We start from the raw sequence: 27,070 nt of genomic DNA, 5'->3' as shown, positions 1-27,070 counted from the left end.
AAAAAGCTTAAGAAACTGGAAAACAACAACTCTTTTTAGATATATCAGAGAATTGAGGTCATAGGGGAAACTGCTACTCTGAAAAATGGAAAGAGAGGCAGATATTTATAATCTCAGCTTGCTGAGGCAAAAGCCCAGGAGTAGAAGCCTGCAGTTGGGGTCAATACTAGAATAAACTCAAACTGTATTTCATGAATTGCTGGAGGTTCAGTATGAACTAGCTTGAAGAGTTAAAAAATCAAGGTGCCCAGTCTTATAGAGGTCTCCAAACTTTCGTGAGTTTTACTTTCAGGAGCCCTATCAGATTCTCAGGGTGAAGATTGGAGAAAAATCTCCTCAAGCTTCCATCAGGGTCAAGAGGAAAGTAACCATTTTGAAATACACCCAGGGCATTCTTTTCTCCTTAAAAAAGGCAAGCCCTTAAGGGAAACTATTTTACCAAAGCCAAACAGATTTGGAGGAAGGGAAATACCCAACTCCAGTTCCCTCTAGCCTTTGACATGGAGGAAAGAAAATACCCAATTCCAGTCTCCTTGAGCCTTTGACGGGAGAAAGGGAAGTACCCCAGTTCAACCCTTTCTAGCCTTCCTGTCTAACCTAAAGTAAGAAAAAAGAAGAATCACTTAGGAAGGTCACAGACAAGATATACAGGCTCAGTAAAAGACTAAGACTTAATCATAGGATTACAGAATGCTACTCTTCTCTGCACACCTTACCAACGCATCAATAGAGCTCCTCTTTCCACTTTTCAGAGTTCTCCTTGGGTTGCCTCAAGTTATTTCTAAGGATTATACACTTTTTCGTTTTCTTTATTTTTTTTAATTGCACTCAGATTCAATTCACCTTTATTTTTTAAAATTACTTTATTAAGGTCATATTGGTTTATAACATTGTGTAATTTCAGGTGTACATCATTACATATCAGTTTCTGTGTAGACTGCATCATGCTCACCACCAAGAGTTTAGTTTTTATCCATTACCATACATATGTGCCCCTTTACCCCTTTCACTCACACCCCCACCCCCTTCCCCTCTGGTAACCAGTAATCTGCTCTCTTAATCCATGTGTTTATCTTCCACATATGAGTGAAATCATATAGTGCTTATCTTTCTCTGTCTGGCTTATTTCACTTAACATAATACCCTCAAGGTATATCCAAGTTGTTGCCAATGGGATGATTTCGTCATTTTTTATGGCTGAGTAGTATTCCATCATATATATATACCACATCTTCTTTATCCAATCATCAGTTGGTGGGCACTTGGGTTGCTTCCATATCTTGGCTATTGTGAATAATGATGCAATGAACATAAGGGTGCATAAATCTCTTTGTATTATTGATTTCATGTTCTTTGGGTAAATACCCAGTAGTACGATAGCTGGGTCATATGGTATTTCTATTTCTAATTTTTTGAGAAATCTCTATACTGTTTTCCATAGTGGATGCACCAGTTTGCTTTCCCACCAGTAGTGAATGAGGGTTCCCTTTTCTCCACATCCTCTCCAACACTTGTTATTTTTTGTCTTGTTAACTATAGCCATTCTGACAGATGTAAGGTGATATCTCATTGTAGTTTTGATTTGCATTTCCCTAATAATTAGTGATGTTAAACATCTTTTCATGTGCCTGTTGGCCATCTGCATATCTTCTTTGGAAAAATGTCTGTTCATATCCTCTGCCCATTTTTTGATCGGGTTGTTCTTTTTTTGTTGTTGAGTTGTATGAGTTTTTTACATATTTTGGAAATTAACCCCATGTTGGATATGATTTACAAATATTTTCTCTCAGTTGGTGGGTTGTCTTTTTGTTTTGTTCATGGTTTCCTTTGCCTTGTAGAAGCTTTTTAGTCTGATGTAGTCCCATTTGTTTATTTTTTCTTTTGTTTCCCTTGCCTGAGGAGACATGGTATTCAAGAAGATGCTGCTAAGACCAATGTCAAAGTGTGTACTGCCTATATTTTCTTCTAGGAGTTTTATGGTTTCAGGTCTTACCTTCAAGTCTTTAATCCATTTTCAGTTAATGTTTGTGTATAGTGTAAGATAATGGTCGAATTTCATTTTTTGCATGTGGCTGTCCAGTTTTCCCAACATCATTTATTGAAGAGACTTTCTTTTCGCCATTGTATGTTCTTGGCACCTCTATCGAAGATTGGCTGTCAGTAGATGGGTGGTTTTATTTCTGGGCTTTTAATTCTGTTCTGTTGATCTGAGTGTCTGTTTTTGTGCCAGTACCATGTTGTTTTACTATAGCTTTGCAGTATATTTTCAAGTCAGGGATTGTGATGCCTCCAGCTTTCCAAGGATTACATTGTACTTAAGAGGGGAAGAACAGGGAGAAATATGTTTGTATCACCCTGTCTGAAACAGAAGTCCTGGTGCCTGTTTTTATAAATGAAGTTTTAATGGAAAATAGTTATACTCATTCATTTATTTGCTGTCTAAGGTGACTTTTGTGCTACAATGGCAAAGTTAAGTAGTGTGACAGAGACCAAAAAGCTTAAAATATTCACTATCTGGTCGTTATAAAAAGTTTTCTGACCCTTGTGTTACAGGACATAATGATAAAACCTCAAATACAATAGCAACACAAAAAACCTAAAATATTATGAATAAGCAGCACAAAAAAATGTTTAAAATATATAGAATATAACTATAAAATACACAGGAAAAATTCAAAAAGAGCCTTAAATGAAAGAAAAGACATCCCCTGTTCTTGGATTAGGATGTCTCAAAAACTTCAACACATCATTTATAAATTTTATAAACATAAACTTATAAATTTAATAAAATACAAAAAAATCCCAATGAGTTTTGTTGAGGTACACAAGTTGACTCTAAAGTTCAAATGGAAAAATGAACCTATACAAATTTCTAGGAAAACACTGAAGAAAAAAAAAAGAAGAGCTCCATGAATGGACTAGCCTGATAAAATATAATATACTATAAAGCCTATATAATTAAGAGTGTGGTACTGGCACCCGAATAAACAGGTCAATAGAAAAAACAGAAAAGTCCAGAACTAGATCCGACTACATGTAAAAGTCTAGTACATCACAGTCCATTTGCAGTTAACAATGTATTGGTTCATAACATCTTGCAGTCTTATAAGGTCATAGCCCTCTGTCCTTTATGTTACTATTTTTGTACATAATATTATAGATAGCCAGCCCTGGTGGTTTAGTGGTTAAAATTTGGTGCTCTCACTGCTGTGGCCCTGGGTTCGTCTCCCAGTCAGGGAACCACACCACCTGCCTGTCGGTTGCCATACTGTGGCAGCAATGTGTTGTTGTGATGCTGAAAGTTATGCCAGATATTTCAAATACCAGCAGGGTCACCCATGGTAGACAGGTTTCAGTGAAGCTTCTGAACTCAAACAGACTAGGAAGAAGGACCTAGCCACCCATTTCCAAAAAAACTGGCCATGAAAACCCTGTGAATAGCAGTGAAGCTTTGTCTGATATAGCGCTAGATGAGAGGATGGTGCACAAAAACAGGGCAGAGTTCCACTCTGCTGTACACAGGGTCATTAGGAGTTGTAATTGACTCAATGGCACTAACGAGAATATGTTATAGACCTCATTACAATTTTAATCTTTAATGCGGCATTTGTTTTATAAAGCTGTTAAGAGAGAAAAGACAAAAAAAGTGTATTTACCCAGATATTTACCAGCTCTAATGTCCTTCATTCTTTTCTGAGGATCCAAGTCTCCATGAAATTTCATTTACTTCAGTATGAAGAACTTCCTTTATCATGTATTGTAATACAGATTCGTTTGTAACAAATATTCTTAGTTTTCTTTTAGTGAGAATGCCTTTATTTCATCTTCATTTTTAAATATTTTCACTGGATATACATTCAATATGGACAGGTTTATTTGTTTGTTTTCTGACAATTTAAAGGTGTTCCATGCATTTCTGGCTGGAATGGTTTCTGATGAGAAGTCAGAAATTAGTAGGATCATTGTGCCCACGTATACATCATTTTTCGGTTACTGAAGATTTATACTTTGTCTTCAGTTCTAAACACTTTAACTATAATGTGCCCAAGGTAGGCTTCTTTGCTTTTATAATGCTTCATGTTTAGCATTCTGTATCAACAAATTTTTATATTTCATTGAGTCTGAGAACTTTTCAGCCATTACTTCAAAAAGTTTTTCCCCATTTCTCTCTGTTATCACTTCTGATATCCCAGTCACACAAAAGTTCAACTGTTTGATGTGATCTAACAGGTCTCTGAGGCTCTATTCAGTTCTTCCCAATCTTTGTTTACTATTTCCTTCACCTAGAATAATTTCTATTGATCTGGCTTCAAGTTCACTTACTCTTTCCTCGGTCATGTCTGTACATCATACAGAAGCTAAGTCCTTTCAGTGAACTTTTCACTTCAGAAATTCTATTGTTCCTTTCTAGAATTTCCATTCATTTCCTTTTCATGATTTGGACTTTCTTGTTGAGAGTTTCCATTTTTTTGTTGAGACTTTCATGCACTGAAAATATGCTTTACTTCACTGAGAATAGTTCAAATTCCCACTTTAAAAGTCTCATCTTCTAGTTACAACGTTTGGTTCACCTTCAAGTTGGAATTAATTCTCTTTTCTCTAGAGAATGTGTCACATTTTCTTGGTTCTTCCTAAGTCAAGAATGAACATTGTAACCCACAGGAAAACCATTAGAAAATTAATGTAAAAAAATAATAGCTAAATCACAAATAGGAAAACTAAAATAGAATTATAAAAATATTCAATTGCTCCCAGAAAAGCGGGAAAGGAAGAACAGAGGAACTAATAACAGAAGAAACAAACAGAAAGCCAAAAGTAAAATGGCAGACTCCAGCCAAGGCATAGCAATTACATTAAATGCTAATGGAATAAATGCATTGATCAAAGGCAGAGACTTAAAAAACTAAGATAAACTAAGTGTGAAGTACAAGAGATGAACTTTAAATATAAAGACACAAATAAATTGAAAGTAAATAGATGGGAAAAGATATCACAAAGAAACAATAAGCATAATAAGACTACAATGTTTATATTAATAGCAGATAAAACAGTTTTCAAAACAAAACATATTACTAGAAATCAAGGACTCACAATGATAAAAGGATTCATTCAACAAGACAACAATCATAAATATATATCCATTCAATAACAGAGTATCAAAATACATGAGCTAAAGACTGACAAAATTAAAGGGGGAAACAGGCAATTCCACAGTCATGGTTGGTCATTTTAAGCCCATCTCCTAGCAACTGATAGAACTAAAAAAAAATTTGGGAACACATAAATGCACAGAAGGTATGAAGAACATTATCAATCAACTAGATTCAACTGATATTTTTAGACACTAGACCAAAAATGGCATAATACAGATTATTTTCAATTGTACAAGGTAGGTTTACTAGGATGGACAATATTCTGGAGCATAACACAGTCCTAATACAACAAAAAACACTGAGGTCATAAAGAATATGTTCCTTAACCATAATATAATTAAATTAAACAAAAACAATACGATAACCAGAAAAACCCCAGATACTTGGAAATTAAACAACATATCTTTAAATAATCATTGAGTCAGTGAAAAAAATTATAAGAGAAACTAGATGACATTTTGAACTGAAAAATAATGAAAATATAACATAAAAAAATCTGTAGGATGCAGCTAAATAGAGAAATTTGTAACTTGAACTGCCTATGTTAGAAAAGAAGGTTTAAATCAATGATCTAAGCCAGGAATCACTGAACCACAGCATCCAGGCCTGCGCTGTCATTATAAATAATGTTTTATTGGAACATACCTATATTCATTCCCTTAAGAATTATCTATGGCTGACTTTTGCTACAATGGCAGCATTGATGAATTGTGAGAGACCATATAGCCCATAAAGCTAAAATATTTATGTTGCCCTTTAACAAAGTTTGCCAACACTTGGTCTAAGCTTCTACCTTATGAAAGTAGAAAAGGAAGATGAATTAAACTCAAAGTCAGCAGAAGGAAATTATAAAGATAAGAGCAGAAATCACTGAAATAAAAAAAAAAATAGAGTAACTAAATAAAACAAATTTTAAAACTGATAAACCAGATTGATAAAGAAAGAAAGACAAATTTCTAATATCAGGAATTAAAAGAAACATCACTACAGATGCTTCATACATTGAAAGGATAATAAAGGAATATTATAAACTGATATGGAGTGGTTTCCAAGAAATAGTATTAAAAGGAAAAATCAAAATGCAATATGCTAACATACTACATATTGTGTAAGAAGGAAAAATAAGGAAACATATATCTGTGTTGGAAGAACAAACCAGAGAACAATGAAATTGGTTATCCATAAGGGATGGAGAGGCAAATGAGGTAGAAAGGATACAGGAGAGAGTGACACTTCTCTGCGTGTACCTTTTTCTACACTTCTAACCTTCTAAAGTACATTACTATTCTAAATACTCAAAAATTAAAATTATATCAATAGGAATGTGATAGAAGGAAACTAAAACTAAACAAATGAACCTAGTTATATTCTGAGTTTATACCACATGTAAGGAAGTAAAGGAAGGCGAATGGAATGGGAAAAGGGAAGAGAGGGCCAACCCAGTGGCCTAGTGGTTAAGTTTGTCATGCTCCACTTCAGTGGCCTGGGTTTGGTACCCGGGTGCTGACCTATACCACTCGTCTGTCATTGGCCACGCTATGGCGGCAACTCACATACAAAAAGAGGAAGATCGGCGACAGATGTTAGCTCAGGGCAAATCTTCCTCAGGAAAAAAAAAATGGGGAGGAGGCAGAAGGAAAGGGAGGGGAGGGGAGAGAGGAGAGGAGAGGAAAGGAAAGAAGGAAGGATGGATTCAAGTATCTTATAAACACAGCATTTGACAATATACCCTCAGTCTTGGGAAGGGGGACACAGGTGTCGGGGCAAAAAGCAGGAGAAGTGCATACAAATCCTTAACTGTTTTTAGTAGATTTGTTTACTGGTTTTTGAGTAAAGCAATTATGAAACTATTTTAGATATACTATAAGATTGCATAATTGAGTAAATGTTTTTGATGTTGGTGGGAGCCAGTTTCCTCACTGTGCACAGAAGGAAGATACAATTATAGAATGGAGAAAGGCTTCGCAACAACATGGAAGGACCTTGAGGGTATTATGTAAAGCAAAATAAGCCAGACAGAGAAAGACAAACACCGTATGATTTCACTCATTTGTGGAAGATTAAACTAACACACGGACAAAGAGAACAGTTCAGTGGTACCAGGGGCAAGGGGGTGGGGGGTGGGCACAACAGGTGAAGGAGCGCATCTATATGGTGACTGACAAATAATAATATACAACTGAAATTTCATGATGTTATAAACTATTATGACCTCAATAAAAATTTTTTTTAATCTGTATTTATTAGAAGTACAGAAATAGAAAAATACAGAAAAGCATAAAGAAAAAATTAAAAATCAACCATGATCAAAAAATAGGAAAAAATTGTATTTAAAAACTTTAGATGGCTTTTTATTTTCCACAGTATGAAGTACAAATTACTAAAGAAGGCATTCTAGGTTCTGTACATTCTAACTCCAAACTACTTTATTGCTCTCCACCTCGCATAACTCTTATGGTTACATATACAAACAATATATCATTCTAAATATGCCATAAACTTGCAAAAAAACATGCCTTTGCTCTTACTTTCCCTTTAGTTAGGATACCCTTTTCCCCAATATATACGAAAAATAATTTAGACTAATTCTTGAAAGCCAAACACAAATATGACCAACTCTTTGAAATCACCTTTGAAAATTCCATTCAGAATGAGCCCTTCTCTGTGTTCTGTTTCCACAGCAATGAGTATATTCCTTTACTATTATAACACATCACATTGTCATTTTGTTCATCATTGAAGCTAGGAGTTTATCATTGTTGTAGATCTTTCCAAAGAATGATATTTTGGCTTTGTTAAGTTTCTCTATTATCTGCTTGTTTTCTATATCACTGATTTCTGCTCTTGATTATTTCCTTATTTCTAATTATTATAGGTTCACTTTGTTCTTCCTTTTCTAACTTCCCAAAGTGGAGCTTAGCTTACTGATATTTAGACTTTTCTTCCTTAATAATAAAAGCATTTAATAAATAAAACCATTAATAATAAAAGCATTATAATTTCCCCTCTAAGCACTGGTTTAGCTACATCGCATCAATTTTGACATGTTGTATTATCAATATCATTCACATCTCAATATTTTCCAATTCCCCTGGTGATTTCCCTTAGACTCATAGATTAGCTAATTTCCACATTTTTGGGGTATTTCTAGGTATCTTATTTTGATTGATTTTATTTTATTTTGTTGTGGTCAGAGAATATACATTGATTTCAATCATCTTAAATTTATCACAACATATTTCATGGCCCACCATGTGGACTATGCAGGTGAACATATGATGTATAATTGATAATAATGTGATTTGGCAATTTAGGGATGCAGTGTTCAATAATTATCAATTATATCAAGGTGGTTGATAGTATTCATCAGATCATCTACGTCTTTATGGATTTTTTTGTCTAGATATCCTATCAATTGCTGACAGTAGGGTGAGGAAAATCTCCAACTATAATAGTGGAATTATTTCTTTTTCCTCTTAATTTTATCATCTTTTGCTTTATGTATGTTTAACCTCTGTTATCAGTCATATACATTTATGATCTATGGCTTCCTGAGGAACTGACTCTCAGCATTATGAAACATCCCTCTTTACTTCTTATAATAGTCTGATTTGTAGTCTTATTTATCTGATACTAATAGCACCTCTCCAGCCTGAGTCTTTATTTTAAGTAAATCTCCTATTGACATCATAAAATTGTATCTTGCTTTTCTTATCCATTCTGATAACCTCTGCCTTTTAATTGATGTTTAGTCTGTCAACATTTAATGTAATTATTGATATGATTGCGTAGGTCTCCTATTTATTTGTTTTCTATTTGCCCTCTCTATTTTTTGATCCTCTACTCCCCCCTCACATCATATTGCAAACTCATTACTCAAATTACAATTTCAGTGCCTACCCATATTAGGACTTATAATGAGGCAGCACTCAGTAAAAATGTAGAATAAATAAATGAATAAAACCAGACAATTCTAAGATGTAAATAAAGACTTTTTAAGGGGAAAATTCACTCAACATATACACACAGAAAACACTATATATTAATATAAAAAATAGAATGATTTGTATTCAGCTTTGAAAAATACTTAAATGTTATAATTTGATAGTTCCAGAAACTTACAATGTTTTACATATAACCAAACAAAACAAAAAAGTACTAATTCCATGAAAATAGCAAAGCACCTCATTTTTTTGTAGTTTTCCCGATTCCATTTCTCGGATGGAGACCATCATGTCAAAATGACAAGCACCAAAAGGGGTAGGAGGTGTTTCTTAACCTCCTACCCCTTTTATTTCTAAGCTTGATCTTTTTCCAGTTCATACCTTTCCTAAGATGGAAGGTAGTCTTGCTTTGAAGACTTTCCTTTTTAAAAATTCTTTTGTAAAGAAATAATGATATTTTACAAAAAGAAAAAAAAAGAAGAATGCTATTTTTTTTTCTTTGGTGAAGAAGATTCACCCTGAGCTAACATCTGTTGCCAATCTTCCTGTTTTTTTTTTTTTGCTTGAGGAAGATCAGCCCCAAGCCAACATCCATGCCAATCTTCCTCCATTTTGTATGTGGGATGGCTGATGAGTGGAGTAGGTCCACACCCAGGATGCAAACCCACGAACCTGGGCCACCGAAGCAGAGCATGCAGAACTTTAACCACTCAGCCACAGGGCCGGCCCTAATGATAATTTTTTAAAATCATGCAATTCAGAAAAGGACAAATAAAAAAGCAATAAATTACTAAAAACACTACCATTAAAAAACAGTCTTGACATTTAATGAACACCTTTTGGATATCTCTCTGCATATAATTTAGAAAGAAAAACGTAGACTGATTAAAAGCATAATTACAAAGAATTTCATTAACCTAGGATTATATCACAAAGTAGCTGCTAGGGAGAGGGGAAGTGATTGGAAAAGAGCACAAGGAAACTTTCAGGAGTGATGGAAATGTATTCTATTTTGTCAAATGGAACACCTGTGATGCATTTTAATGTATGTGAATTATATCTCAATGTTTTAAAACAGGATTATATGAGCTTTTATTTTAAGTGATTCAATTTTATTTTACTTGATTGAAACAGAAGAAAAAGAACAGTGAAGAAATTACTGAAGTCCAGAAGTTATTTCACAAGAAATATAATTTCCAAAAGGATAGCCTAAAATGTTTTTCTGATGAAAAATAATTAATGTGCAAACATTATATATATTTTTACCACATGTTAACTTTAGAGTAAGTATTAACACCTTACAATGAAGAAAGACATTAGAAGAAGGAGGATAATTACTCCTACATCTCCTCACAAAACTACAAATTTCTGCAGCTCATGTATTTCTACTTTGTCAGCACTTATAACACATTTTGTTGTGTAACCTTAACTCCCTCAGTTTTCCTCTAGTTCAACACTGACATAGATTCAGTGCTTAGCTCTAGCCCTTTTATCACAGTTTCTCTATCCTGGGTTCTTTATTTTTATTTACTTCTTGGGTTGACTACATTTCACTGTCAAATACCTTTTTCAAGAAGGGCTCATGGGGCGGCCCGGTGGCGCAAGCGGTTAAGTGCACACGCTCCACTGCAGCAGCCCAGGGTTCACCGGTTCGGATCCCGGGCGCGCACCAATGCACCGCTTGTCAAGCCACGCTGTGGCAGCGTCCCATATAAAGTGGAGGGAGATGGGCATGGATGTTAGCCCAGGGTCAATCTTCCTCAGCAAAAAGAGGAGGATTGGCAGGTGCTAGCTCAGGGCCGATCTTCCTCACAAAAAAAAAAAAAAAAGAAGGGCTCATGGATGCTAATTCCATGAGTTATTTTATATTTAATCATTTCTGCCTGTCTCCTTAATACTTCAAAGGCAACTTGTTTTTTTTTGAGTGATTTGGTGACAAATCTTCGGGTGAATTCCAGTCACTATGGTGAACTTGAGTGCTATGGAAAACCTCCCCTGACCCAACTCAATGTAGAAATGTTGGATAAAATAGAACACACTAATAAAAATACATGAGAAAAATCAAAAAGAAGAGAAGAAATTCCTCAGGTACCAAAACAAAGACAGAACTCAAAGCCACTGCTGTGAAGCCTTAGCAAGAAACATGGTCTCTAGAAAAAAGAGGAGCTTAGGGCAGGGCTTTCTGCATGAGGTCAAGGCCCTATCTATCCAAAAAAGAGACTGACAATTCAGTTTCCACAAACAACATATAAATGTACCCTTCACCCATCACTGCCAACAGCTGTCTATTTAATTTTATCCCACTCTATTAGATGAGAAAGGATATTGCACTAATAGTGTAATTTGCATTTCCTTCAGTATCTTTTCTATATTTATTATTGATTTGGGTACACATTTTCCTGGAATTATCTATTCATATCTCTCACCCATTTGTCTACTATTTTTCTTACTAACTCCCTGTAACAGCACAGGTAGTAAACCCTTTATTTTTGGTGTGCAATGCAAATTAGTTTTCTTCCAAATTCTGTTTTTGCTATATTTTAACATACAAGTTTTCATTTTTAAACTTTATATACTTAAAACCTATCTTTTAAAAGGATTCAAAAGTTTCTGTTTTAGTTGGAGGCTGCTATTTTCACAAGTGAAAAAGTGAATTTTCAGAGATATTAAAAATTTTCAAGTCCTCACATTTTCATCAATTCCTACTTCATGCAACTCTTAAAGCCTGAACAAGTGTATTATCAACAATCATTTGGATCATATTTTCAATTTTTCCCTTTTTTTTTTTTGTCATGGCTTAATTTGCTAGAGACCAAGGGCCTTTTGGGCAAAGATTTCTGAAAAAGAATATTGCCATGGATGAAGGTCATTTCATAACGACAAAGCTTAAGAAAGACAATGTCAAAAGTTTATGCAGTTTCAAAATAACTTAAGCAAAAATTGATAGAACTTCAAGGAGAAATAGACTAATTAGCAATTACATTGAAAGATTTCAATACCTTTCTCTCCATAATTGACAGAAAAAGTGGACGGAAAATCAGTAAGGATACAGAAGACTTGAACAACTCAATCAAATAATCTGACCTGGCTGATGTTTATACAACACTTCAGCCAACAACAACAGAAAACATTTTTTTTAAGCATTCACTGAACATGTATTAAGATATATCATAATCAAGGCCATAAAACAATCTTAAGTAAATTTAAAAGAATGTAAATCATACAAAGTATATTCTTTGACTACAAGAGAATTAAAGTAGATAATAATCAGAAAAAGATCTCTGGAATATTCCCCAAATATATGCAAACTAAACAGCACACTTATGGATAAAAGAAGAAAGCAACATGGAAATTAGAAACTATTTTGAATAAAATGAAAATGAAAACAATATATCAGTATTTCTGGGATGTCAGCTAAATGATTTTCACATAGGAGAAAACAGCATAAAATGCCTATATGAAAAAGAAAAGTCTTGACTCAGTGACCTGACCTTCAGAAACTAGAAAAAGAGCAAATAAAACTAAAAGTAAGCAGAAAAAATAAAATTAAAATCAGACCAAAAATCAATAAATTGATAACATAAAATAATAAAGAAACTCAACAAAATCAAAATGTGGATCTGTGAGAAGATTAATAAAACTGATAAACCTCTAGTCAGGCTGATCAGGAAAGAGAGCGAGAAAGCGAGACAGTATTATCACAAATGACAAAGGAGACATCATGAGAAATTTTATGGACATAAAAAAATAATAAGAGTTTTATGAACAACTTTATGACAATAAACTCAATGACTAAGATGAAATGTATAAATTCCTTAAAAGATATAAACTTTCAAAGCTCACCGAAAAAAAAAAAAAAATATATATATATATATAAAACCTGAACACCTCTAATATCAATTAAAGACATTGGATTAAAGGTTAAAAATCTTCCAAAAAAGAAAACAATAGGCCAAGATGGATTCACTGGAATTCTACCAAACATACAAGGATGAAATAATATGGATTCTACAAACGTTATTCCAGAAAACTGAAGAGGTATTATTTTCTAACTCTTTTTAATGCATTAGGCCACAATCACTCTGATACTAAAACCTCACAAAGACATCACAAGAAAACTACAAACTAATCTCCCCTATGAAAGTAAATGTAACAATTTTTTTTTTTTTGGTAAGGAAGACTGGCCCTGAGCTAACATCTGTTGCCAATCTTCCTCTTTTTGCTTGAGGAAGATCGTCCCTGAGCTAACATCTGTGCCAATCTTCCTCTATTTTGTATGTGGGATGCCACCACAGCATGGCTTGATGAGCAGTGTGTAAGTCCGTGCCCGGGATCCAAACCCGCAAACCCTGGGCCACCAAAGCAGAGCACGCAAACTTACACACTACGCCACTGAGCTGGCCCCATAAATCTAACAATTCTTCACAAAACTTTAGTAAATCTAATTTAACAATATATAAATAGGGTAATATATCCTGATAAAATAGAGTTTATCCCAAAAATGCAGGCCTGTTTCAAAATTTAAAACACAATCATTGTAGTTCAATATATTGAATTCAAAAAGAAAAACCACAGAATCATCTTAACTAACACAAAAATAGCACTTGACTAAATTCAAAGCCCATTCAAGACTAAAACTCTCAAAAAACTAAGAATGAAAAGAAACTGATTTAACCTAATAAAGGAAATCTACAAAACAAAAACCTATAGGTACTATCATGCTTAATGGTGAAAGACTGAATGCTTTCTACTGAAGGGAATAAGACAAGGATGCCCATTCCCACGACTTTTATTCAACATTGTACTGAGAGTTCTAGGCAGTAAATAAGGAAAAAAAAAAACTTTTCTAAATGAGATTAGAAAAGAAATTAAAATTGTCCTTATTTGTAGGTGAAATGATCCTATATGTAGAAAAAATTCCGTAATAAAACTACTACATCTAACAAAGAAGTTTAGGAAGTAATAGGATACGAGATTTAAAGCCCCCAAATCAACTGTATTTTCATACCAGCAATAAACTATCCAAAAATGAAATTAAGAGAACTTCATTCTGAATAGCATCAAAAGAATAAAACATTTAAGAATAAATTTAACAAAACAAAAGAAAGATTTATACATTAAAAACTACAAAACATTCCCTGAGAGAACTGAAGTAGATGTATAAATAGAAATATATGGAAATCTATGTTCATGAACTAGAAAATGCAATATTATTATGAAGACAACTCTCTCCAAACTGATCTATAGTCAGTGCAATCCATATCAAAATCCCAGTAGGCTTTTTTTGCAGAAAATGGCAAGCTGATCCTAAATGCAAGGGATGCAGAATACCCAAAACAGTTTTGAAAAACAACCAAGTAGTAGGTCTTTTATTACCAGATTTTAAAACTTACTTCAAAGCTACAGTAATCAAAACAGTGTAACACACTGATGAAAAATTAGATACAGAAAGTAACTGATAGATTGGACTTCATCAAAATTAAAAATTTTAGCGCTTCAGATAGACACTATAGAAAATGAAAAGACAAGCCACATAGTGGGAGAAAATATGCGTAAATCATATTTCTGACAAAGTATTTGTGTCTCATATATATATATATATATATATATATATATATAAAACTCTTACAATGCAGTAAGAAAAAATAGAAATGGAGAAAAGATTTAAATAATATTCCACCAAATATATACGAATGAGCAATAAGCAAATGAAAAGATGCTCAATCTCGTTAGAGTTTAAAGAAATGCAAAATAAAACCATAATGAAATACCACTTCACACAAACTAAAATGGCTACCATCAAAAAGACAGGCAATAACAAGTGACGATAAATATGTAGAGAAATATGAACTCTCACATGCTGCAGGTGGGAATGTAAAATAGTACAGTCACTTTGAAAAACAGTTTGGCACTTTCTTTAAAATCTCAACAAATACTTACCCCATCCCATGACCCAGCTATTCCACTCCAAAGAATCTACACAAGAGAAATGAAAACATATAAGAACATGCACATCAATGTTTGTAACAACATTTATTAATAATAGACAAAAGAAAATAAAGGGAAACAATTCAACTTTATGTCAAGTGCTGAATAGAGAAACAAAAATGTGGTATATCTATAAAATTTAATATTCAGCTCTAAAAAAGGAATAAAATACTGATACATGCTACAAGGATAAACCTCAAAAATATTTTAATAAGTGAAGGAGGCCAAACTCAATATAATAAATATTATATGATTTCATTTATATGAAATAACCAAAAAGGGCTAATTGTTAGACAGAGACCAGCAGTAGCCTGGGACGGGGGATGGGAACAGGACTGACTATAAATGGGCATGAGGGAATTTTTGGAATTAATGAAATGTCCTAAAACTGGATTGTGGTATGAAAGATGACATGAATGGAGCCATATTAAAATAAAACCGGAGCAGCCATTTCAGAGGAATTGCCTTGCACATCTTGTTTTCCTTATCTTCCAAACTAGATCAAACTGCCAACATTCCAAGAATTCACTAAGGACAAGAATATCCTGTTTGTAAGGACTGATGAAAATGGACTTTGCTGATGACTGAATCGCTAACCAATCAATGATGTACAAGTTTAGCCTTTTGCCTGACGATCGAATCTCAAGCCAATCTGTGAAGTACAAACCTAGCCTTACCTCATCTAGCACCAATGAACTCTTCTTTAGTACAACTTACCTCATCTTCCTCTCTTTTTCCCATTAAAAAACCCTGAGCCCTTCTCCTGTAATCAGGACATTATTTAGGTTTCTACCTGAATCTGTGCTCCCTGAAATGCGATTCTTTGATCCCAAATAAACACTTTGCCTCTTAAACTGGTTTCTGTTTTTGTAGGTTAACAGTGGTGATGGCTGCAAACTATACAAATTTCCTAAAAATAAATGAATTGTAGATATACAACAGATAATTTTTATGGTATATTATACCTCAATAATGCTTAAGAAGAACCAAATTGAAAATTTTTAACTAAAAAAAATACAACATCTATAATTAAAAAAACTTACTTGAGATCTCAATAGTAGAATGGAGACAGGAAAAAAGAATCATTGAATTTGAAGACAGATCAATAGAAATTACCCAATCTGAGCAACAAAACAACCAAAAAGAGGTTCATACAAAACAGAGACTCAGGACCTTATGAGGTAATATCAAAATGTCTAGCATACAAGTCATCAGAGTGCCAGAATGAGAAAAAAAATGTGCAGAAAAAAATGTTTGTAGGAATATCAGCTGAAAACTTCCCAAATCTGATGAAAGATAAATCCACAAATTCAACCACCTCAGCAAACCCAAACAAGATAAACCAAAAGAAAAACACACCCATAAATATCACAAACTGCGAAAAGCCAAAAATAAAGAAAAAAATTTGAAAGCTACAAAAAACAACACATTTCATATGGGGAAACAATGATTCAAGCAATTTCTCATCAGAAACCATGCAGAACAGAGATAGTAGAAAAACATCTTTAAAGTGCTGACAGAAGAAAAACCATCAACAAACACTTTCTCTTTATCCAGTGAAAATGTCCTTCAGGAATCAAGGTGAAATGAACACATCCTTAGATGAAGGAAAATAAAGACAATTCATCTTAAGGAGAGTTGAGATGAAATGATAAGAGTTCTTTAGTCTGAAGGTAAACTATATCCAGGGGAAGACAAGATCTTCAAAAATGAATGAAGAACGGAACTGGTAAAAATAAAAGACTATTTTTCTCCTCTTAAGTTCTTTAAAATATGTATGATTCTTGAAAGCAGAAATCATAACACAGGCTGGTGGGCTTTCAAAACATATAAATGTAAAACACATGGCAACTATTAAAAAATCAATGGGGGATGGATCCGAGATGACTTCTCTGACATGATACTGGTAAAAACTAAATCAGGATTTGCATAAAGTGGCTAAATAAAGCCACTTCTGCCATGACTTAAAAATGGAACTCTGGTATGTGGCTGACCAGAAACCAGGCAGAGCAATAGGTTATTTGCCTTTTAACTCGCATAAATAAAGACAGAAGAATGACAATATACTATCAATCTTTGCGATTAAGTCAGAACTGTGTGTCACGAACAACACAGAAAAATATTTGGGTGTCTTCAATATTTAGGGGAAAAAATACATTAGGGGTTCAATGGTGTATACATTCTAGAAAATGACAAAAGTCCTAAAATAAAATCTGAACTCTCGAAAAAAAAAATCCACGGGGGACTATAAAGAGAGCTATATGAATGTAAGGCTTCTGTTTTACTTGAAGTGGTAAAACATTAATTAAATCTATATAAACTGTTAGATGACTATTAGGTATGTATATTGTAATCTCTACAGCAACAATAACAACAAAACAAATTTAAGAGATGTAACCAAAAAGTTTAAAATAACATTAAAACGGAATACTAAAAAATGTTCCAATAATGCAAAAGAAAAAAATGAAAAATAGAGAAACAAACATAACAAAGACAACAAAGCTCAAACATGTAAAAACAGTATCACTACATTCCTTAAGAGAAGAAAAAGGCTTGACAACTGCAAATTAATTGACCCTAGACTAGACTGAAGTCATGGGGCAAAAAATTATATAGAAATTTAAAGAAAGGAAGATGTCTGCAAGGAAAAAGAATTTGAGCATTTGATTACTGGAAGAAATAGCACAAAAAGTCATATAAAATCAGGTAGGAAGATTAAACTAAAAATTATAATAAACTGTTGAAGGCCAAGTGGGGGTTAACATGAGAATGAGAAGCCCCCTCAGGGTTTCAAAAACAGAGGTCAGGTTGCACTCACCTGCAGCCTTTACCAACAGGTGGCCAGAGGGAAGATAACAGAGAAAGATTCTCTTGGTGCTATCTGGGGGAGGAGAGCAGCAACTATAGCTGAAATTCTGCCCAGATGCGTCTCTCCTCTCTCGCTTAACAAAAAAGTTCTTAATCTAAAAAGAAAATCATTAGAACCTGTAGCCTTATGCTTCAGTTAGAGAAATAGAGGGCAGACCAAAATTAATACCAGGCCTATCTCCCCTAAGGAATAAAAGCCTAAGTGCACAATGTGGGGATACCTACTTGTTGAAACCAACTACATCTAGGTAAGGGGAGAAAAAACAAAGCTTTAGCCCTGCAGGAGGAACTGGAATACATGCTAAGAATAGCATTGCATTTGAAGGTGCAAGAAGATTTGTGAAGACGATACCCAAGACCCAGATTCACAGTGCCTGCTTAAGACAGTCTTAATCAGAAACATTAGAGAATGTCCTCCACTTCCTACCCACAACCACACGCTAACAAGCAGGAAGTAAAATTAGCATAATACACAAGAGAAAGCTGAAGGAGACAGACCCTCTCTGGGGGGGCAGTACAAAGGGGAAAACCCAAAGCCAAGTAGGGACACAAAAACAAAGTATCATTACATGGTCCAAAGTCTCAGGTACACTGAGGGAAACAATAGTAACAAGCTTCAAAACCAACCCAATACTGACTAGTTTGACACAAAATTCTACATTAATAGCCTAGACAAAGGAAAGGTGTGCTTTTCTCAAAGAATAAAAATATTTACTTCAGTATCTAGTATCTTATATAATGTCTGACTTCCAACAAAAATTATAATGTATACAAAAACAAAGGGACAAAAGAAGACTGAAAAAATGCAATCTTCAAAACCAGATTCAGATATAAGATGTGGAAAATAGCAGAATTTAAAATAACTAAGATAATATGTTAAAAATGTAGACAACAGGCAAGATCACATATAGGTAATACCAGAAGAGAGGAGAAAACTATAAGAAAGAATCAAATGAAAATGTTAGAAATTGAAAACACATTAACAGAAATGAAGAACGCCTTTAATGGACTCATAAGTAGACTCAACATAAATAAAGAACCAAGGAACTCGAACATAGGTCAACAGAAACTATCCAAACTAAGATGCAAACAACATAGAGGGAAAAAAAAACATTCACAACAGAACTATGGAGATAGTAAAAAGATCAGTGGTTGCCAGAGTTTGGGGGTGAGGATAAATAGGTGGAGTACAGAGGATTTTTAGGGCAGAGACTCTGCATGATACTTTAATGATGGACACGTCATTATACATTTGTTGAAACCCACAGAATGCACAACAGCAAGAGTGAACCCTAATGTAAACTATGGACTCTGGATGATGATGTGTCAATGTCAATGTAGGTTCATCAGTTGTAACAAATGTACCACTCTGGTGGAGGTTGTTGATAATAGGGGAAGCAATGGATTGTGGGGGGAGGGGGTATATGGGAAATCTGTGTACTTTCCTCTCAATTTTGCTATGAACCTAGAACTGCACTAAAAAACAAAGTTTGTTAAAAAAAAAAAAACTGCCCATATTCATTTAGGAAACAAATTTATCAACTGGCATTAATATTCTGCCTTCAGTGCTACTTCTAAAAATGCAGATGTTTTCGCCTGTTTCCTTCTAGATGTCATATAGTTTCTCTATGATTCACTTTAATTTATTTTTATAACAAGTGAGGTACCTCTTCACATTTTTTTGTATGTGTCACTCCAATTGTTTCAGCACCTCTTGTTAAAGAGATTATCTTTTCTACATTGAGTGGTTTTTGCATCTGTGTTGAAAATAATCATCTAGGTTTGTGTGGTTCTATTTCTGGACTCCGTACTCTGTTCCACTGATCTTTGTTTCTCCTTTCCCAAATATCTCATAGTATTGATTACTCCATCTTTATCATAAGCCTAGAAATCAGGTAGTGTGAGATTTCAAACTTTTATTTTTACTTTTTCAAATTGTTTGGTTTTTCTGGTTCCTTTGCATTTTTATATAAATTTTAGAACACTATCTACAAAAAGGGGTTGCTGAGATTTTGATTGGGATGACACTGAACCTGTAGATGAAATTGGGGAGATTTGAAAGTCTTACTGAATCTTTTAATTCATGAACACAGTATTTATCTCTACTCATCTAGATCTTTGACTTATTTCATTAATGTTCTGTTGTTTTCAGCAAAGAGAAAATGATGAAAGCAGCAAGAGAAAAACAACACCTCACATATAAGTGACCCCCAAGAACCTTTACAGGTAATTTCTCATGAGAAACAATGGAGACCAGAGGCAGTGCATGGTAAAAGTGCTAAAAGAAAAAAAAAAATGACAACCAAGAATCTCATATTCAGAAAAACTATCTTTCAATGAGGAAAAATTAAGACTCACAAAAAAGAACTAAGAGAATTCATTGCTAGTAGACCTGCCTTAAAAGAAAAAAAAAATTCCTTCAGGATGAAAAGAAATGACTTTAACTCAAATCTACATAAAGAAATAAACAGGGCCAGAAAAGCTAATTACCTAGGTAAATATAAATGACAGAATATACATATTTTTTTACTCTTTTCTTCTTAAATGATTTAAAAGAGAACTGCATAAAAGACCTAAGTATAAAACAATTAGAAAACAGTACTACTGGGCTGTAACACATAAAAAGGCCTAATTTGTATGACAATAGCACAAAGGAGAGAAAATGAAGAAAGCAATATAGGAAGATTCCATAGAATACTGGACATGAGCCAGTATTAATCTGAAGTAGATGGTTTAATGTTAATATGCATATTATAACCTCTTGAGCAAGTATTTTAAAACAAACTAAAAAATACACTAAAAATGAGAGTTCCTATTGCTATACATCCTAGCCAGCAATTGGTATTTTCAGGGCTTTTTGTTTGTTTTTTGGGGTTTTTTTGGTGGGGAAGATTAGCCCTGAGATAACATCCGTTGCCAATCCTCCTCTTTTTGCTGAGGAACATTGGCCCTGGGCTAATATCCATGACCATCTTCCTCTCCTTTATATGTGGGATGCCTTGCCACAGCATGGTTTGATAAGCGGTACATACGTCGGCGCCTGGGATCTGAACCCGCAAACCCTGGGCCACCAAAGTGGAGTGCGCGAACTTAACCACTATGACACTGGGCCAGCCCAGTATTTTCAGGTTTTCAATAATTTTAATGATTCTAATATAGGCATAGGGATATACCATTTGTTTTTTCTTTTTAATTGAATTTCTCTAATTGCAAGTGAGCATCTTTTCATTTGCTCATTTGCCATCTTGTATCTTCGCTGGTGAGGTGTATGTTCAGATCTTTTGCCCAATTTTCAATTGGGTTGTTTTCTTATTGTTGAGTTTTAAAAGATCTTTATATATTAGATAAAGTCCTTTATCAGATATGGACAAAATTTTCTCCTAATGTGTGCTTCGTCTTTTCATTCTCTTGACAGTGTTTTTCAGAGCAAACATTTTTAATTTTAATAAAGTCCTACTTATCAATTTTTCTTTCATGGATTATACTTTTGATATTGTATCTAAAACTCATCACCAAACCCAAGGTCACATATTCTCCTGTATTTACTTTTAGAAGTCTTACAGTTTTCCATTTTATATTTAGGTCTATGATCCATTTTGAGTTAATTTTTGTGAAAGGTTTAAGTTCTTTAAGTAGGTTCACTTTACCTGTGACATACAATTGTTCCAGCACCACTTGTTGAAAAGACTATCCTTTCATCATTAAACAGCCTTTCTGTCTTTGTCAAAGAACAGTTCACTATACTTGTATGGGTCTATTTCTGAGCTCTCTAATCTGTTCTATTAGTGTCTTTGTCTATCCTTTTACCAGTAGCACACTGTCTTCAGAACTGTAGTTTTATACTAAGTCTTGAAACCAGGCAGTGTGAGTCCTCCAATTTTGTGCTTCTTCTGCACTACTATGTTACTTGTTATAGATAATTTGCCTTGCCATATAAAGTTCAGAATCAGCTTGTCAATATCTACAAAATATCTTGGTGGAATTTTGATGGAATTTACATTGAATCTATAGATCAAGGTGGGAAAAACTGACATTTTAACAATATTGAGTCTCCTAGTCTATGAACACAAAATCTCTATTTATTTAGATCTTCTTTGATCTCTTTCCTAAGTGTTTTCTAAATTTCCATCAACAGATTCTGTACATGTTTGTGAGATGTATACCTAAGTATTTCATTTTTTTTTGGTGCAATTGGAAATCATATTATTTATTACAAATTCCAATTGTTCATTGCTGGCACACAAGAAAACAATTGACTTTTGTATATTCACCATGTATCTTGCACCTTCTTATCCTTGCTTATTACTTCTAGGTCTTTGGAGAGGCTATGAAATTCCCTACATAGATAATCTTATAATATGCAAAGAAAAATAGTTTTATTTCTTCCTTTCTAATCAACATTTTTATTTCTTTTTCTTGTATTATTGCATTAAGACTTCCAGTATGATTTTGAGTAGGAGTGGTGAGAAAGAACATCCTTACCTTGCCTCAGATCCTAGGAGGAAAGTGTCCAGACTCTCACCATTAACAAATGGATTCTGTAAGACTAAAGGCAAAAGGAGCTATACATAAACACTATACACCAGTGGATAAGGTTGTTTCCCACACGGGTAAAGGTCTTTTGGAAACTTCTGACATATAATGGAATTGAACAATTAAGTAAATGGACAGCAAATGTGACGAGCCAGGTTGCTCCCTGCAGAAGTACAAGATTATAAACAAAGCGAGATGAATAGAATTATGTGATAATGGATTAGATTTGGAAACATCAATATGAATTCATCTTTAGCTTAACATAAATACAGAGGGGTAAATATAAAAATATTTGTAGATATGTGTACACATATGGATTAGTATGCATGTGTATATTTCCTTCCTCTGTCAGCTGAGAGTTGACTACAGGACAGAAAATCCATATATAATAATAAATTATTTTTCTATATACTAGCAATGAACAATCCAAAAATCAAATTAAGAAATCAATACTGGCCCGGCCCGGTGGTGCAAGCAGTTAAGTGCGCGCACTCCACTGCAGTGGCCCGGGGCTCGCCGGTTCGGATCTTGGGCGTGCACCGACGCACCACTTGGCAAGCCATGCTGTGGCGGCGTCCCATATAAAGTGGAGGAAAGATGGGCACGGATGTTAGCCCAGGGCCAGTCTTCCTCAGCAAAAAAGGAGGAGGATTGGCAGATGTTAGCACAGGGCTGATCTTCCTCACACAAAAAAAAAAAGATAGTAAAGGAATACTATGAGTAACTACGCTGACAATTTTGATAATCCAGATGAAATGGACCAATTCCTTGAAAGAAACAATCTGCCAAAATTCACACAAGAAAAAACAATCTCATTAGGCCTATATCTATTAAAGAAATAGAATCAACAATTAACCTTCCAAAACAGAAAGCACCAGGCCCAGACGGGGTTCACTGGTGAGTTCTACCACATACTTAAGAAGATATTATACCAATTCTCTACAGTCTCTTTGAGAAGACAGAAGCAGAGGGAATACTTCCTCATTCTATGAGGCCAACATTACCCTAATAACAAAATCAAACACATTACAAGAAAAGAAAACTACACATCAATATCTCTCATTAGATGTACAAATCCTCAACAAATTAGCAAACTGAATCCAATAACCTAAGAAAAGAATTATACACCATGACAAAGTGGAGTTTATCCCAAGTATGCAAGGCTAGTTCTACATTAGAAAAATCAATGAATGTAAAACATTGCATCAATAGCTAAAGAAGAAAAATCACACCATCATATCAATAGACACATGAAAAAGCATCTGACAAAACCCAACATCCATTCATGATAAAAACTCTCAGCAAACTAGGAATATAGGGAAACTTTCTCAACTTGATGAGGAGCATCTACAAAAAACCTACAGCTAACATCATAGTTAATAGTGAGAAACTAAAAGAATTCCCACAAAGATCAAGAAGGCAAGGATGTTGCCCCTCACCACTCCTCTTCAACACTGTAGTGGACCTCTTAGCTAATGCAAAAAGACAAGAAAAGGAAATAAAAGGAATACAGATTGGGAAGGAAGAAATAAAGCTGTCTGCAAGTGACATGATCGTCTATGTAGAAAATCCTAAAGAAGTGACCAAAAAAACCCCAAAAAACTAGAAATAATAAGCAATCATACCAGGCTGCAGGACACAAGATTAATATACAAAAGTCAACGAGGTTCCTATATACCAGCAATAAACAAGTGGAATTTAAAGTTAAAAACACGATACTATTTACATTCACACCGCCCAAAATGAAATACTTAGGTATAAATTCAACAAAATATGTACAAGATCTATATGAGGAAAACCACAAAACTCGAATGACAAAAAGCAAAGAACAATTAAATAAATGGAGACATATTCCCTGTTCATGAATGGGAAGATTAAATATTATCAAGACATCAATTTTTCCCAACTTGATGAACAGACTCAACACAATCTCAATGAAAAACTCAGCGGAAAAGAAGTCAAGATGGCAGCGTAGGCAGACTCTGAACTCACCTCCTCCCGCGGACACAGCCAATTTACAACTACTCGTGGAAGAATTACCCCTGAGACAGAACTGAAAACTGGATAAGAGGAACTCCTGCAACAACAGACAATCCTAACTGAGGTAGAAGAGGCAGAAACTCCCTTGCGGAGAGGAAAAATGCCGCCTTCACAAGCCTCAGCGCCTCACAGCCGCCCGGGAGCGGCCCAAAGGTACGCAGCCCTCCCTGGAGGAGTGGGGCCCTGAGCCAGGGAGTGCCCCCGCTGTGGGCATTTTGGGGACCCAGCACAATCGAGACGAGTGGCATAATATCTGACTTTGCCTGCTACTAAAACATTGGGGAGTACCCCCAGAAAAGCTGGTTCACAAAGAAATTAAAACCGGCTCTTAAAGGGCCCATGCGCAAACTCACCCCTTTCAGAAAGCAACCTAAAATCACCAGAAAGAAAGGTGCACAGTGCTTTGGTGAAAAGAGACTCACCTAATAAGCCCTGAGTACATCAGGGTGAGAGGTGAGACCTTTCCAGGGACTGGGACAGTGGCGGCGGCTATTGTTGTGGCCTGGTGTGGGCGAGCTGACACAGACGCCATTGGAGTTCTCCCTGGGGCCTGCTAGCCCAGGCCTGCCCCACCCACTAGAGCACCGATTTAATCCAGCTCAGCCAGGGCAGGCAGCCCACCCTAGAGACTGACCCCACCCAACAAGCCCTCAGGCAACTTGTGGGCCTGCATAGATTGGTGACTAGATTCTCTGCAGCCTGACAACTGAGCCGAGTTCAGTGGGGCAGGGCGTGCACAAGGAGCTGGTAGAGAGTGTGGGGCGGTGGTGGAGTGTGTGGGGCTCCCAACGTGGAGAGACTGGGTCCGCTTTGGGAGGTCGGGGCATGCACATGGGGCAGGACTGTGTTGACTGTGTGTGTGGACCTGTGGGCAGCAGGGCTTGTCAGCTGCAGAAGACTTGTGCTTCTCAAAGACCCACATAGGGGGTTTGCCGCACCTTCCAAAGCCTGAAACAATTGGGTGCTCCTGTGCCTGAGGCCAGCCCCACCCAGCTGCAATCCTCAGAGAGCTGACAAGAGACCTAAAGGCTGGAGGCTTATAGCAATTGTAAGGCCCTGAGCCTAACAAGCTGCCAAGCTGGGGGCCTACTCACTTAAAAGAAATACTGCAACACAAATGTGTTGTTAGAACTTGCAGCCAACTGTTCTGGGGCTCCCCACACCTGATAAAGAGACTGAAGGGCCCACAACAACTACAAGCAGCTGAGCATTACAACAGCTGGCCAGGAGCATAACTCGGCCTCCCTGGGCGCCTACAGGGAGAACAAACAGGCCACAACAGAAGGACACACATAGCCCACATAGGGGTCACCCCTGGAACATTGAGAACTGAGGGAAGCACACAGCAGGCCTCCTAAGCCATCACTTACATAAGGTCACCTATCCAAGAACAGGAGACGTAGCTGACCTACCTAATACATAGTCACAAGCACAGGGAAAGAGGCAAAATGAGGAGGCAAAGGAATACATTCCAAGTAAGGGAACAGGACAAAACCCCAGAAAAGGAACTAAGTGAAACAGAAATGAGCAAACTACCTGACAGAGAGTACAAACAAAGAGTGTTAAGGATGCTCACTGATGTGGGGAGTAGATGAACTCAGTGAGAATGTCAACAAAGAAATGGAAGATATAAAAAAGAACCAATCAGAAATGAAGAATACAATGCTGGCAATGAAAAATTCACTAGAGGGACTCAAAAGCAGAGGAGAGGATACAGAAGAATGGATCTGTGAGCTGGACAAAAGACTAGAAGAAATTACCCAAGCTGAACAGATAAAAGAGAAAAGAATTAAAAAGAGTGAGGACAGTCTAAGGGACCTCTGGGACAACATCAAGCGCACTGACATCCGTGTTATAGGTGTCCTGGAAAGAGAAGAGCGCAACAAAGGGGCAGAGAATCTATTTCAAGAAATAATAGATAAAAACTTCCCTAACCTAAGGAGGGAAACAGACATCCAGGTACAGGAAGCACAGAAAGCCCCAAACAGGATAAACCCAAAGAGGCCCACAACAAGACAAATCATAATCAAAATGTCTAGAATTAAAGATAAAGAGAGAATCCTAAAAGCTGCCAGAGAAAGTCAAGTTACATACAAAGGAAACCCCATAAGGCTATCAGCTGACGTCTCAGCAGAAACGTTACAGGCTAGAAGAGAATGGCATGATATATTTAAAGTGCTAAAAGGAAAAAACTTGGGCTGGCCCCGTGGCTTGGTGGTTAAGTGTGCGCGCTCCGATGCTGGTGGCCAGGGTTCAGATCCCGGGCGCGCACCGAGGCACCACTTCTCCGTCCATCCTGAGGCCGAGTCCCACATACAGCAACTAGAGGGATGTGCAGCTATGACATACAACTATCTACTGGGGCTTTGGGGGGAAAAATAAATAAATAAAATCTTTAAAAAAATAAATAAATAAATAAATAAAAATAAAAGGAAAAAACTTACAGCCAAGAATACTCTACCCAGCAAGGTTATCATTAAAAATGGAAGGAGAGATCAAAAATTTCCCAGACAGGCAAAAATTAAAGGAGTGTGTCACCAAGAA

At 35.6% G+C, this 27,070-nt stretch overlaps 1 long non-coding RNA gene across 2 annotated transcripts; it reads right to left on the bottom strand.

Moving 5' to 3' along the window:
- Positions 1 to 1,027: 1,027 nt before the first annotated feature.
- LOC131401148 (uncharacterized) lies at positions 1,028 to 25,100 on the bottom strand. Of its 2 annotated transcripts, none has more exons than XR_009217578.1 (3): positions 24,949 to 25,100; positions 15,038 to 15,073; positions 1,028 to 4,631 (listed from the first exon to the last, which is right to left on the bottom strand). It is a non-coding gene; the product is annotated as an uncharacterized LOC131401148 (long non-coding RNA). The 2 variants fall into 2 exon arrangements; XR_009217579.1 differs by lacking the exon at positions 24,949 to 25,100 and adding an exon at positions 22,436 to 22,538.
- Positions 25,101 to 27,070: the final 1,970 nt, after the last annotated feature.

The sequence above is a fragment of the Diceros bicornis genome, chromosome X, assembly GCF_020826845.1.
Source record: "Diceros bicornis minor isolate mBicDic1 chromosome X, mDicBic1.mat.cur, whole genome shotgun sequence".
Taxonomy (NCBI): domain Eukaryota; kingdom Metazoa; phylum Chordata; class Mammalia; order Perissodactyla; family Rhinocerotidae; genus Diceros; species Diceros bicornis.
Note: the sequence above shows the minus strand (reverse complement) of the source record. Positions and strands in the feature narration are given on the sequence as shown.